Source organism: Diadema setosum, chromosome 8 (assembly GCF_964275005.1).
Source record: "Diadema setosum chromosome 8, eeDiaSeto1, whole genome shotgun sequence".
NCBI lineage: Eukaryota > Metazoa > Echinodermata > Echinoidea > Diadematoida > Diadematidae > Diadema > Diadema setosum.
Genome location: NC_092692.1, coordinates 38,578,404 through 38,578,699, shown reverse-complemented (window position 1 = coordinate 38,578,699; position 296 = coordinate 38,578,404).

Here is a 296-nt window from a genome sequence, read left to right as displayed (position 1 = left end):
CCCCAGTAAACCTGATCTAGTCAGCTATGTAAATTTACCCAACACTTTCGAGTTCTCTATCGCTCACTGCAACAATTCGACCATGGAGTGTGATAAGTCACAACCATGGAGCATACATTTCTTGTCAACTTAAGATAAAGTTGGTCTTCAATTCATTGCATATTCCCATGATAAATATTCAAACGTGGGAGTTCTAGAGAGAGGGGGTCACCATGTCAGTCAGGTGAAGCGACAGTGCTGACAGTGTTTGCTGCCTTTCCAAGAAAACGTGCAATAAGTCTTCATCTCTACCAATC